The sequence below is a fragment of the Neofelis nebulosa genome, chromosome 10 (genome assembly GCF_028018385.1).
Source record: "Neofelis nebulosa isolate mNeoNeb1 chromosome 10, mNeoNeb1.pri, whole genome shotgun sequence".
NCBI classification, from domain to species: domain Eukaryota; kingdom Metazoa; phylum Chordata; class Mammalia; order Carnivora; family Felidae; genus Neofelis; species Neofelis nebulosa.
Window position 1 is genome coordinate 69,131,259 of NC_080791.1, and position 14,038 is coordinate 69,145,296.

Genomic DNA, 14,038 nt, shown 5'->3' on the forward strand with positions numbered 1-14,038 from the left:
ACATTATACTTCGAGGTTGACAAGTGGTCGGGGGAAGCTGAAGGACCAGAGGGCCTTGTCATGCAGGTGGCACTGGAGCCACAGCGTGGTAGAGTCAGGACCTTGGCGGTACGGTTGTGTCTGCTTCCACGGGAGGGGACACCTGTAGCTTGCCCCATCACCTGGCCATCCAGCTTCAGCTTTAAATGCTCTCCTGATGGGAACATAACATCTCCTGCTTGTATAGCACTTTACAAAGCAACCCCACAGGCTTTTTCTTGAAAGGTGAGCAGAACCTTCTGAGATTGTATACATTTTACTGCCACTTGGCAGATGGGGAAACTGAGGCTTCTAGAGATTAAGTGACTTGTTCAAGGCCAGATTCTTCTTTCCAGTGGTACCCCTGGGATCCGGACCTTTTGATTCCCAGTTGAATGTCCTTTTAACCATACTCCATTTGGCCGTGATTTGGTGAGAGAGCAGAGAGGTAGACCCTAAAAGCTTGTTTGAGGATTTGAGATTGTAGGGGCCTGGAGCATGGATGCCTGAAGCGTCCATCAAGGAATTGGAGTATGGAGATGAGAGGCAACATTGAGGGTCATTTAGGAGGAGGTAACCCTCCACTCATGGAGGCTTCTCCTACAGTGCGTTCCCAAAGAGCCTTAATGCTTCCTAGAGGCACGTTTCTTTTGATGGGGAGCTCACTACAACAAAGGAAGGGCCATTTATTTAGCTCAGATGGGGTCTCCTCCGTCCTTAGCCATTAATCCTAACCCCCTCTTGCGCTGGAGCCATACATGAACATCTGATTGCTCTTTTCGTAGGGTAGCCCGTTTAGATTTTTTCTTTGTCCATATCAGATTTTCAATATATGTTTACTATGAAATAATAAAAAAGGTAAAGTTTTAAACTCTCAAGAATTTCACCACTCGTAGTGTTGTTAGCTTCACACTACATAGTCTCCCAGACAGGTTTTAGTGCAATTTTTGATGTGTCTATATGTTGTTTCTACAAAATGAATTATATATAGTCTGTGTGCATAATATTTTGTAATTTTGTCTTGTAAATAGAATTTGATCGCTGTCTTCCATGTCAATAAATATTTGATATTGTACTTGGTATCATTTCATAATGAGATGTGTGATTTTCTTTCCCCTCTTGTCAGATATTTTGCCTGTGCTCCCTTGTTTTTTGGCAATTTATAAACCGTGCTATAATAAACATTCTTCTAGAGAGGGCGCCTGGGTGGCTCAGTCGGTTGAGTGTCTGACTTCGGCTCAAGTCATGATCTCATGGTTTGTGAGTTCAGGCCCTGCGTCAGGCTCTGTGATGACAGCTCAGAGCCTGGAGCCTGCTTCGGATTCTGTGTCTGCTTCTCTCTCTGCCCCTCCCCCACTTGTGCTCTGTCTTTCTCTGCCTCTCAAAAATAAAATAAATGTAAAAAAAAAATTCTTCTAGGTTAATCTCACTGCTTTTATAGTTTACGTATAAACTGTGTCATTTGAAGATGACTCTCATGGCCCCCCAAAGTTGCTCTTTCTCTGGCCTCATCTTCTTTGTTCCACTTAGGATGTGGAGCTAAGCACTCTTGACTGCTCCTGCTCACCGAAGTGTGCTCACTTTTGGCCACTCATCCCTCCCTGTCTGTGGGATCCAGATTTGCAGTCTCACTTTTCTTACTCTGAATGCAGCATTTCTAATCAGGACAGCCTGATGCTGCATTAGCTTTTATGGCAGCCTCATCACAAAGTCATTGAGCTTGCGGGCAACCCAATCCCTTAAGACTTTCTCATGTGATCTTCTCTACCCTATACTTGTGAGTTGATTTTTTTTTTTTTTTTTTGGTAGTGGTGCGGGGGGAACCTAAGTGCATGTCTTGACATTTATCCTTATTAAATTTCCACTTCGTTAAAGTCAGCCGGTCATTATATCCTTTGAGATCGTATCAGGAGCAGACTGTCATTCTTCCTAGTCACCGTCCCTTCCAACTCCCAGCCACTGGCAAATTCCAGGGTCAAATGATTCAGCAAATCCCTGCAATCCTTTACATCTCTGTCTTCCTCACTAGATGGTGAGTTCTTTGGGGGCTGAGACCATATCCTGTTACTTCTCTTAAAACAAAACAAAACAAAACAAAAAACCACACAGTTTCTACTTCCATGTTATTATAGGTGACCTAGCAGATACCCAGCAAATGTTGCCATGTGAATGATTGTTTTGCTTGAACTCCGAGGATGAAGGCACAGTTGTGGCCGTGGGATCACAGCGATGAGTATAGAGAAGTCCAGGCTGGGTCTCCGGGTGAGGTTGAAGGGACAAAACCTGAGTAACAGGTGCAGTCAAGATACGTTCAGGTGCTGCAGAGGCCGCCCAGGGTAGAGTATTTGGGCTTGAGCTAATTGTTGTGATGGATCCCCACGTCTTCCAGAAAGGCTGGCAGTGCAGGGACTCCTCTGGGCACATTAGGCGTGAGTGCTTGAGGCGTGAAAACTTGAGTTGGGACCCAGGGGATGGCAGGGAAGATGGTGGTTGGTGGGAGAGCTGAGGACAGGAAACCACCTGCCCCGCTTTTGAGGACTGTGCTGAATAGTGATTGTATAGAGGGTTCTTACCTGACTCTGTCCTGTGAGTTGTAGAACCAATGGTGCCCTCTCTTTTTCTTGTCATAGTCTCAGAGTTTGAGGCTTGTAGAGTGAAGACCTACTCATGATTGATTACGCTTAGATCAGAGGCCGAACTGAAACCAGAACCCAGGAGCTCAGATCCTTCTCCTGCAGCCAGTACTCTTGAAACCAGATCTGCGGTGTGAGGCAGCATGATGGTTCCTGCATTTACCCACCTCGGGGGCCTGCCTTGGGCCCACCAGTGCTTCAGAGTTTCAGACGCCTCATTTGTGAGAGGGGAGTAATAACTCTCCACTTGCCTTTTTGGGTTGTCGTAAAACACACAGGATGGTGTTATGAGAAGTAAGCGCTGAGCACTGGGCTTTGGACACAGCTGCTTCTAGGTAAAGCCCCGTTGAATTGGAGGACATTGAACTTTGCTGCATCTCTTAACCTCAAGAGAGTCAAGGGTCAGAATCCTGAGTGTTCCAGGTCCCCCGGTGTGGCTGTGATCTTTTCCAGGCATGAAAGCAGCTCTGGGATCCCTGCTTCCCACCTCCCAAGAGATTTGGGATCCTGGTTAGGGCAAAGGTCCTTGTTTACTAAAAGGGAAGCTTTCCTCCAGGAAGAGAGAGAGAGAGAGAGAGGTTCGTTAGGGGCTGGGTCCAGTCACAGGAATTTCGAGACCCCGCAGCACTGCCCAGTGGTTGTCTTGGAAATTTTAAGGGCTTCTTCACTGGCTGAAACCCTAGTTATTTGTGCAGGCTGAGCTTGCGCGTGTTTGAGGTAGACACCCAATTTCCCTGTCCTGCCTTCCCTCGGCACACGAGCGGTGTCTGTCACACTTCCCTCAACCCCAAGAAGCCTACTTTATATTCATCTGTAGATGCTTACCTACGTAAAGAGCACACGCGTCTGTGTGCGTGCACATACATGCATAGGCAAACGTGCATATGTGATAACTGGATATACAGAAATACACAAACACACACCTGCATTCTTTTAAAAAAGAAAAAGATCTAAGATTGTGTTTAAGCTTGGTTTAGGCTTTCTTTTAGGTTCGCATCAAGTGTTAATGCGCTGCAGGCACTTTAATTTAGGAAAGGAAATTCAGAGGAGGAGATGGGGAGAAAATAACTCCCGCTAATTGTCAGGAATCCGAGGAGGTCCGGTGGAGTCTGGCCAGCAGAAGCCGAAGCGTTTCAGGTTCTGGCTTGCCAGTCCTTTCCCCCTTTTCCACTTCAGAAGTACCTAGGGTTTCCATTCCAAAGGAGGGCCATCTCCTCCCTTCCTTCTAGTTAGCCAGAGGACTCGCTTTCCCTCTCCGTTCCACCTCTCACCCCCTTACTTTCTGGCTCATTCCCACTGAGTCTTGTCTGAGCTAGTATTGGGGAAAGGGGTTTCTGCAGGAAGTATTACAAACGGGAGGGGAAGAAGAAGTAGGGAAAAAAGATCTCATCCTGCAGTGGTTCTGGCTCCTGGTCCTTGTCCCAGACAGGGGTAGCAGTGGGTGGAGAGGGGGTTAACATGCCTGCCATTCCAGACGTTTCCATGTATGTTAGCTCCTCCCCGCAGAAGGAGAGAACACATGAGGAGGCCGAGGTGTGGCGACATTGAACGCATGGTCTGGTGCACAGCTGCAGAGTCGTGGGGTGTGTATTCAAAGCCAGGCCTCCACGCAAGAGCCAGGCTCCCTGCCACACTCCAGGTCTCTTGACAAGCCTCTGCCCGCCCGCCCTGCCTCCCAACCTCCTTTTTATCTTTTGAGCACCTACTGTATGCCACACACTCTTCTAGATTCTGGGGTTATGGCTGACGTTGCTGCCTCTCACGGGACCGTGAGGTCTTTGAGGGGGGGCATGGTGGTTCCCACCTTCATCTCGGGGACGGAGCCTGGCCTGAAGTTGCCCCGTGCGTGTTGAAGGCTAATTGAATGAATGCCTGCATGTGTTTTATGACACCCGACTAAATTATGAGCAGGCTGGCCAGGTAGCTACCAGTTGTGGGTCTCAGCCAGCCGACAGAAGCAGGCCATGCTTTATCTAGACATCTAGAGAGGTCATTGAGGCCGACCCTCAGGCGCTTTGTCAGTGTGCGTGAATTGTGAACAGGGATCTCCTTTAAAATGTTAATATGATCGTGATATTTGTTTACTTTGGCAAATAGTTTGCCTCTCCGATTTCTCTCTATGAATCACCACACAGTGCCCTGCAATTCCAAATACATTCTTTTTCTTCCTCTCATTTGCTATTTTCCACGCATCCTTTTTTCTTCCTCTTTCATTTTTCTTCTCTCATTTACTATTTCTGATCAAAACCAGTACACGTGAACATATTAAGACCAATGAGCTTATTTTTTTTCTAGCCTTCCCCCCGCCCCCCACATTGCCCCACCTAGAACAAACTATTCAGGAAAGACAGGTTTGCATGGTAGCAATGTATCTTAAAATGAAAGTGAATTCAACTTAAGGAATATAAAACTCGGAAATATTTTATTTAGGATTTTAGAGATCTTATTGACTTCAACTAGTCACTGTTATAAAGTGAGAAGTGAGGATCTCTCTTCCTTTGAACATACAGTTTATCAATGATTATTCTTAAATCTAAAAAAAATCTGTGAATATTCACTGTATTCTGTTTCAGATGAAGGTATAATCTTCAAAGTTTATTGGATGATGCTTGAACATACCGATTTAATATAGAATTTTTGTCAAATTTAATGGTCATGGAATGTGATGGGTTCCAGCTGGAACCTTGATTTTTGATAACATTTGCAAAGAAATACTGTAGGTAAAGCAGGAAAAAAAAAAAAAAAGCAGGGAACATTTCTTTGAGATAGCCAAATACAGCTTGCGTCTCTTAAATGAGTTGCTATGAATGAAAATGTTTTTTTCCTTCTAAAATTTATTTATGATTTTATTGTAAGGTCTACTTTTGAAAAGTACCTTTAAAACTTATAATCACCACCTTTTATTATTTTGTTAAGAAATAGTCTGCATCTTCAGAAAAAAAACACTGCTAGAACATATTTAATATGGCCTATATATATGTAAAATATAATATAGTTAGTAACATTTATGGCACTCTAAAGAGATTCACGTTGTGGAGAATGCAGCCATGCATGGGCCAGAAGTCTCTCTGTTCTGGTGGACAGCTGAATGGACTAGAAAGAATATTACACATGAGACCTATCTAATAAAACTCCTGTTTCTGCTCCCTTGCTTACAGATGAGGAAACGGAGGCGCTCAAGGTTTAATTGATAATTAAGTTAATAATTGTTGCGTCCTATCTAACCCAGCACTGGCTCAGCAACTCAGAGTCAGGCTGTGTGTTGACACATTGCTGTCTCCATAATTCCCTGAACATCTATAATACGGACGGTTCGACTAAGTGGAAGACTAAATAAATATAAAATAAATAAGTAAATAAAAGAGGGCAGTCATTATCTCCTTTTAAAAAGGCCCTCTGAGTCTCTGCTCCTTTGTCCCAGCGCCTCAAATATCCTTTACCTATAGTATTTCTTTGTAAGTGGGCAAGAATCAAAACCCGAGGCTCACGCAGGGATTTTGCTTCCTGGTTGAGGGTTTCCGCACAAGCCGCCAGCAGCTTCGTGTCTAACATTTACGTCTGCTTCCCTTGTCATTTCAGCACGACCTGTTTGGAGCTGTGAGTAGCCCCAGTGTGTGAATGTTCCAGGTTGGGCTTCCCTAAAGCTGAACTCAAGGCATGGAATCCAGGCATGTTTGTGCCCTTCAGTTGGGGTTCTGTGTCCTCTGGCAGTTGGCCGACTTGCGGGGCTCCAGCCCGGAGGAGCCTGGTTTATGCTTGCTTCCCTCTTAAGAGTTTGCTCAGTGATTGGGGGGAGGGGGTACAGAAAAAAAAAAAAGGAAACCTTTGCTCAGTAGCAGATTCAAAAATTTGTCCTCCTATGTGATACATAAACTGAGAGTAGACTTGGAGGTGTGACGAGCAGAATGGCATTAGGGGCGATTAAGTAATTACAGCAGAAACACACACAAGAAAAAAATACTGTGCTTGTATCAGCTGCCTTAAAGAATGGAAAGTGCACTATGCAAAGAACAAGCAATTACCGCCCCTGCCTTCTGAGCTGACCTCTCCAGATCAATAAAGATTTAGCAGCCTTAAAGAATGTTTTCTGATTTTAGCCCAAAGAATAGGTGCCTGACAAATTAATCAAACTGCAATTTAAACTTGACCTCAAGAGAATTCAAAGAGGCGCCCTACGCCCTTGTACAGCACCTGGCACCCGAGTGCCAGCCCAGGGTATTGGAAGACAGGCATGGAGCTTTAAGTCCGTGGGGGCTGGAGATGCTGAAAATCACCTGTTCACAGATAAATCCCCCATAGCTGATAGAGGTGGCAGTGGACTCTGGGAATCTCTGCAGGTGGATGGACCCTTGTCCTTTCAGGTTCAGGTGGGAAAATCTTGAGTTTCTGACGAGCATTGGCTTGCGTTCTTGAACCACCACCTTTCAAGACAACCGTGTTCTTGGGCTTTGAAAATCGGAGCAAGTATTCTAGGCCCTTTTTTTTTCCAGCAGTTAATGAATTGACTTGGTACTTATGAAAGGTGATATGTGTTGAACCAGGTCCTGAGGACACACCCAAATAAGATAAGGGTGCCGCCTTCAGGGAGCTTGACACCAGGGGGGCAGACCGGTTGACAGGCATTCAGAGAGGTGCTCTCTGGTACAAGGGCATGAGGCTGTGGGAGCATGTGACCAGGCTCCCCAGACTGGACTTGGGGATCCAGGAAGGCTCCTGGAAGGAGTGCTCTGGCTGCTGAAAGGGGAAGAGTCTTGGAAAGATACATGTGGCATCTGTGTGATGTGTGAGGCCTCTGTGGGCGGTGAGGGCTCTGTCACGGATTCCACTGCCGGTACGCTTGCACTTGGTCTGATTTCTTCGCTTAGAGGTCCCGTTTTACCTTCCTACCCACCTATCTATCTACGTACCAACCTGTTTATCCGTAATTTTAATTGTGGTCAAATGCATATAACCTAAATGCACTGCCTTAACCATTTTTAAGTGTACAGGTCAGTGGCGTTAAGCACCGTTGGTTTGCCCCCCGTCCTTGTGATCCATCTCCGTAACTTTTCATGGAAGACTGAAACTCTGTGCCTGTTCATGCTGCGTGCGAGTGCCACGGGGAAGGTTTTGCCGAAGAGGGGCCAGTTTGGTCTCTGGAGTATGCGCGTCTTAGCTTCCAGGGGGCTAAGGGGAGGACATTTTGGAAAAGAGGTGCCTGCACAGCAGCGGGCGAGAGACTCGTCTCTACGTTCAGGCGGTCTAGTTTGGTAGTTGCCAGTTTAGAGCCGTCTGTGCTCAGATCTTGGCCTTGCACCTCTTCTGAGCGAGGCCGGGCAGTTGATCTCTTTCTGGATCTTGGTTTCCTCATTTCTAAATGGGAATGGTGCTGGCACTTTTCTCATACGATTGTTAAGAGGATTGAATGAATTGACCTACAAAGTGCTTCTGTAGGGCCAGGTCCAGAACGTACACGGTGTAAGCGTCCACTACTGCTGTAGAGTCCTCGGGTCTACCAAAAACAGGCTCCGATCTGTGTGCGTCTGGACTCGAAGCTTGTGACTAGTCCTAGAAAGTGGGAGAATGGCTCCTGGGGGTTCCTGAAGATAGAGAGGATTCAGGTTGACACAGACGTCTGACTTCCAAGCTTTTCTTTTTTCATTCAAGTGCTCAAATGTCTCAACTTGTAGCTGATTATTTAAATTTTCTTCAAAAATTGGAGTCATTTTTGGGGCGCCTGAGTGGCTCAGTCGGTTAAGCGTGTGACTTAAGCTCAGGTCATGGTCTCACGGTTTGTGGGTTCGAGCCCCGCGTCGGGCTCTGTGCTGACAGCTCAGAGCCTGGAGCCTGCTTCGGATTCTGTGTCTCCCTCTCTCTCTGCCCCTCCCCTGCTCATGCTGTGTCTCTCCTTCAAAAATAAATAAACGTTAAAAAAAATTAAAAAAAGGTAGAGTCATTTTTTAAAACAATAGAACATAAAACAAGTGTAAGACAAAAACCTGTAATGTCACCCTCCTAATAGTAACTATTTTTTAAAATTTCAGTTACTTTATTTTGTAGGTACAAGCATAAAATCAAAGTTTTAATTGTGTATATACCATACACAATTTCGTGAGTACATAAATATTATATAACACATGTAAGTCTATTTTATAATATATACAAATGCATATACATATAATTTCATACGCACTTCTACACATACAAGTGTGTATTTTCTAATACATATATACACAACGTTGTATTTTGCTTTTGAAAATCAATACTCTGAGAAGCTTTCCTCAATGTTTCAGCCTGTTCTTTTTCATTTTTCTTACAAATGGAGACAGTTTTCCATTGCATTATGTACTGTGGTTTTCTTAGTCATCCCCCCGTTCATAGTATCATGGGTGATTCTGTAATGTGTATCATTGTGATCCTAATGTTTTTCTTCCATGGAATTCTCTTTTTGATAAATTTCTAGGGCGAGGATTACTAAGTGAAAGGATCCAAGCCTTTGAGGCTCTTGGTCAAGTGTAGCCATTTGGGTCTTCACATCCCCAACACCATGGTGCATCCCCGGTGTCATATTCACTGCAGATGTTATTACTGTCTCTACAAGTTTGCTGGTTAGGAGCTTTACAGTAACACCTTCAGCTTGCTCGAATTTGTCATCCTTTCCCTCTCCTAGTGAAGGGGGAGAGTCACATACTTCTGAGCGACTTGTCCATTCATCTCCTTTTCTGGTTGTGTTCTTGATATTTTCTAAAACAAATTTGAATAGCTTACTTACCATAAATATTAGCTTTGTGTTGGAAAAGAATTCAGGTGCAGGAAATTTAAAAAGAGAAGGACAAAGACTCGGAGTGCCTGGGTGGCTCAGTCGGTTAAGTGTCCGACTTTGGCTCAGGTCATGATCTCGCGGTCTGTGAGTTTGAGCGCTGCCTCGGGCTCTGTGCTGACAGCTCAGAGCCTGGAGCCTGCCTGGGATTCTGTGTGTATCTCTCTCTCTGCCCCTCCCCCACTCTTGCTCTCTCTCTCTCTCTCTCTCTCTCTCTCTCTCTCTTACACACACACACACACACACACACACACGCACACGCAAAGACTCTTTCATTGCCCTGCAGTAGTCAGGCATGCACCCTTGCCATTGTGTTCCGGGGACGGAAAAGGAACCTGTGCTCGCCATGTGCCAGCTCTGCTGGGATGACATGGGTAGAGTATGGACTCTCCAACGGCCTTGCTTTTCCGTTGCCTTTTGTTGTGAGCAGAAAAACAGAGCGGCTGTCCATTCTCTCGGCCCTAACGGTATGCTCACTGCATTCACAGGGTCTCCTGCACCTCCTGTCCCATCAGCACCCAGTACAGAGCCAGTGGCTAGGAGGCAATCTGTTTTCATCTGTCATGGGTCAGAGGTTAGAATGTGCCTTCCCTGACATCCTTCTCCCCGCTCCAGTTCCCAGTACAGCATCCCTGTTAAGAGATCCCTCAGCTATTCCTTGATTACCTCCAGTGATGGGAGATTGACTGGCACAAAAAAAAAAAACCAAAAAACAAAAAAACAGACTTTGGGCTCAAGGTGAGGTGGATCTGGGTTTGAATGTCTCTGTTTGATAGGTGGACAAATGACTTAAAGTTTCTAAACTTCATTTTCTTCATTATCTGGAGAACGGATGTAGTAACGGGTGTAGCTCTACTTAGAGCTGTGATGAGGAGTAGGAGAAATAATAAAAATAACGTCCTGACCCCTGTGCCTCACAGACAGTAGTGTTGAATAATCGTTAGCTGTGGCTATGATTTCCATTTACTACTCCAAGGTATTTCCTTAAGCTTTTGCCATTGTATTTGATATTGTGAGTTAAAAGTGCCTCCCATAGTGACATGAAATTTGGAGTACATTCTTCCTTAGTGGAGATGTTGGTGGGCATTGGCTTTGAGCTGATTCCCGCTCTGGCCACCATCCCAGCTGCTGGGCTGGGCGGGGCTGTAATGCATCCAGGCTGCCTCTCGTTTGGTTTTCAAAGTCCAATTTACAGGCTTCTGGTTTGTCCTTCTCTTTCCTGGCTGTTGCCCCTGCCCTGGCATCCGCAATAGAGGACAGACAGAAACATTTAGAGGAAGCAAAATTCTGTTCCACTTACTCGTTATCTGTTCCCTCACACAGAAAATACTGTAGGTTAGCAAAGAGCGATGAGGTAGAGATCATGCTTCCAACTGCATAGCAATGCGCCCAGCTCCAAAATACTGCATTTACTGGGGTGATAGGTAAGCCAGTACCAGGGTGGTTGGGGCACAGGTTGGGTTGTACTTGACTCTTCTACTTATCTCTAGACTTCAGCATTTCGATATGTTTGCTTTAGCTTCCCGAGAATTATAGTTGATGATCTGAGACTTCCTCTAAGTTTCATGTGATTTAACCAGACAGCTTTTATCCTTGAGGAGCCAGTGTCACGGGTGTTCGTACTCGGTGTATGGACCTTATGATTATGATGTCCCTGTTTGTCTAACCCAATTCACTATGCCCTGTAGAGAATAACTCAGTGGCAAGAGCTCCCTGCTAGTGTCTTGGGAAGTGCTTCTTATTAACGGTCCGTTTCGGTTTTAAAAATAAAATATAAAGGATTTTAATGAATTTAAGAAACAGTGCTGGTGTGATAATTACGATTTTAACCAGTGGTCTTTGGGGAGCTGGTGGGGAGGGAGGATGAAGAAAATTTAAAAAGCAAATCTTGGGGCGTCTGGGGAGCTCCGTTGGTTGATCATCCAACTCTTGATTTGGGCTCAGGTCATGATCTCAGGGTCGTGGGATCGAGCGTCACGTCGGGCTCTGCACTGAGCGTGGAGCCTGCTTGAGATTCTCCCTCTCTTTCCCTCTGCCTCTCCTCTGCTCACGTGCGTGTGCTCTCTCTCAAAAATAAAAATAAAAAGCAAACCTTGAGTTATAAGTTGCCTGTGAACAGGAGCGGTATTTAAAATATATATTAAACCATAAGGACATTGACACCAGGGAAAGCACTGGAGGCCCCGGGGTGTTCCAGGCACTTATCCTTCATGGGGATAGAGAGGAGGCCTGGGGGTTCTGGGAGAGGGGGGGCAGCCAAAGGGACAGGGCATTCCACGGGCTTGTACCATTGGCTCTTCACCAACTCGTATGGAAGTATTTCAGTATTGTAGACAACCAGCTTGGCCCTACCGGGGAGGTATTGGTGGGGTTGGTGTGGATAGTACCAGCAGCATCCACATCCCCTTTGACAGGTGTTTAGAGGTGTTAGAGGGACCCCTTGCTTGTGGCTTCCTCTGTCTCACTGCTGGGGGGACTTCTGTTGTGCTGGCCTGTTGATCTCCCGGTAGGCGCTTGGAAAGTGTCACATAAGAATTAGGGTTGTCTATTTGAGAAGCACCCAGATGCATTCCTTTATTCAGAAAATACCACAGTGTGACAGGCACAGTCCCAGTCTTCAAGGGTCCCCAGTCTGCACCAGTGGCTTCCATTTTTCCCTGCTCTTGTGGATTCCAGGAATCTGTCCATAGGAGATGATTACAAGGATGTTTGCCATAACAGTGAACAGTTGGGCAACATATGAATGCGCACCCGTGGGGAAATAGTCAAATAATAAGTATATCCATAACATGGGATACTATACGTCTTAAAAATCACGAATACAAAGAATGTTTCAGGACTCAGGAAAATGCTAAGTGTGAAATGAACCCAAGACTGTAGGGAATAATAGTAAATAGTATTGACGAGAATAACATTATTTATGCAAGAAGTACATCAGAATGTGTTGTTAGCACTGACGACTGTTTGGTGGAGGACTATGGGTAAAGTTCGTTTTCTGTGTGTATTTCCAGATGTTCCAGTTTTTTGGTCATCTGTGGGTATGAACTTCACGTTTAGAATAAATGTAATATTTTTAAAATCCAGTTTAAAGTTTTAAACTTAATGTCTAATCAGCAGCTGAGGATGCCGAATTCAAACTTGGAGAAACACATTTAGAGCTTGTGTCAATTGCCTATAAAGGAAGCTGCTGACTTAGTGGGATAAAAATAAGAGCCTAGGTCAGCCTCCTCGTGCGGGTGTACCCAGCTCCTCCAGGTTTCCAGACTGTGAGGGTTCAGAGAGGCCCTAATGGGCTTGTTGAAAAGCTCTACTTGGCTTCTCATTAATGTCCCTCCCCGAGTCGTGCGCTGCTCTGCCGGCTAACCTTGTCCGAAGGTTACCCGTGGCTCTCCAGGGCTCGGCTAATTTTAAACCCGGTCGGCCAGTGCGGTGGCGTGGCATCACACTGTGGAGACACGAACAGCTCCCTGGGAGACACAGCTGGGGAAAGATGAGCTGAGTCCTGGGTTTTTTCTCCTCCTCCTGTAAGTGACCAGGCACGCTGGACAAGCCAAAGAGCTGGGCTAATAATGAGAGCTTTTATGGTTAAAAAAAAAAAAAAAAAAAATCAGGATTATTAAAGATCTTTTGCAGTGGCAGTGCCGGTTGGTAATTGCACGGTGTGATGTGTCCTGCATGAACTGTGTGAATTCTGACAGCCTGAGGAGGAACAAGCGGATGAGATCCTCTCTTCCGGGAATTAGACTGTTTCTAAAGACCGAGTGAAACTGCTGTTAATTTCACTGTGTGTGTGTGTGTGTGTGTGTGTGTTAGTCTTCTAAACCTGCAGAACTCAGCCCCGGCTGCTAATAGGTTCCTTCTCTGAAGTTTTGGATGGGATTGGGAGAGGGCTATTTCTTAAAGAAAAAAAAAAAAAATGAAGCACACAATCTGCCTGTCTGCGTGTTTACCAGCTGGGCTGGTTGCCACTGTGATTGCCATTTTAAAGTCCCTCCCCCGCCCCTTCCCCTTTAAGTATTTGCAATGGAGTCCTGTTCAGGGCACTGCTTGCCTTCATAATCCTCATAACCCTGCTATTTTAACATGAAACATAGATCAATGACTATAAAATAAGGTCTTGTTGGAGAACCTTTCCTCAGGAAAACACATTTTTTTTTTTTTAAAGAAGATCTTGAAGAATCTATTTTTTTTTTTTTTTTCTTATTTGGATTTTTTTTTTTTTTTTTTTTTTTTTTTTTAATCTGCCTCCCTTTCAACACCTTCCTCCGGGGGATCTAATGTGCTGGGGCTTTCACAGCGGGCTCTCGGATGAGGGATTACAATGGGAAACCAAATCCACCCCCGACACTGCCTGGCCTTGGGTTTTACCTGCCAGCTGGAGAAGGGCATTTCTTGTAACTAGGTCTGCACCCAACCCACCCTCTTATAAAACAGTTGCTAGGAGCACATTACAGAGGCATGGTGTATGGAGTATACCCAGATGAAAGAACAGTGGACGGAGAATCAATAACCTGTTAACTCGCCACCGTGATTGAAGTTAACTTTATTTGAAGCACGCCGGCTGGGTCAGACCACATCAAGCCAGCAG

The 14,038-nt window shown here is 45.4% G+C and overlaps 1 protein-coding gene across 10 annotated transcripts in view; it reads left to right on the forward strand.

Annotated features, from left to right (window-relative positions):
- Positions 1-14,038, forward strand: part of TEAD1 (TEA domain transcription factor 1) — a 270,973-nt gene that overhangs the window by 58,201 nt on the left and 198,734 nt on the right. The window contains exon 1 of one of the 10 annotated variants that reach the window (XM_058688279.1): positions 12,867-12,974. The exons of the other annotated variants lie outside the window; for them this stretch is intronic. The gene's annotated coding sequence lies outside the window, so the exon portion shown is untranslated. Of the gene's footprint in view, positions 1-12,866; positions 12,975-14,038 lie in introns of those variants that run through there. 10 annotated transcript variants of the gene reach the window in all.